Source organism: Penaeus monodon, chromosome 23 (genome assembly GCF_015228065.2).
Source record: "Penaeus monodon isolate SGIC_2016 chromosome 23, NSTDA_Pmon_1, whole genome shotgun sequence".
Lineage (NCBI taxonomy): Eukaryota > Metazoa > Arthropoda > Malacostraca > Decapoda > Penaeidae > Penaeus > Penaeus monodon.
In genome coordinates this window covers 27,928,490-27,928,733 of record NC_051408.1, presented here as the reverse complement: position 1 = coordinate 27,928,733, position 244 = coordinate 27,928,490, and positions in this window count along the sequence as shown.

Below are 244 nucleotides of genomic sequence, written 5' to 3'. Positions count from 1 at the left end.
TCTTTCAAAAGCAGTTTCCATGTCATTCTACCATTCTATTTCTATCACTCATAACCGAAGGTATTGCATTATGGAAGGTGTGGTATCTAAAAAACATTTTTTATGCTATTATCCATACTATTAAGTGTTTATTGCTAAAAATAATAAAATAAAATAATCGGCTCTGATTGGCGGTGACGCGAGGTAGCTCGACGGCGATTGAAATGCTGGAAAAGCGTCAAATTCTCCCTAAAAGGAGTCCGAA